Below are 357 nucleotides of genomic sequence, written 5' to 3'. Positions count from 1 at the left end.
CCCTCTCAGGAGCCTCCACCTGAAGATCTGAACACAACACACACATTATATCTAGTGCTGATGTCATACACTGATTATTATTCAACATAATGCACAGAAGAAGAGCTCAGCCTCATGAAAGTCTCTTCTCCTTTATTTCTCCAGATGGACTGATGGAGATCACAGGATTCACTGGAGGATCTACAGGTGTCTGATGAAAGTTTTCATGGTATATTCTGTATTTATATGCATTTTTATTCATTGACAAAACACTGCATTAGTAAACAGTTTTCTTCTCAACCTTAGAAATTATAATTTTTCATTTTTCTTTTAGAGACTGTTGAAAATTAAGTCCCAGTATTGCATCATATTTTCTGA

This window comes from Cyprinus carpio, chromosome A1 (assembly GCF_018340385.1).
Source record: "Cyprinus carpio isolate SPL01 chromosome A1, ASM1834038v1, whole genome shotgun sequence".
Classification (NCBI taxonomy): Eukaryota; Metazoa; Chordata; class Actinopteri; order Cypriniformes; family Cyprinidae; genus Cyprinus; species Cyprinus carpio.
This window is presented reverse-complemented; position numbering follows the sequence as displayed.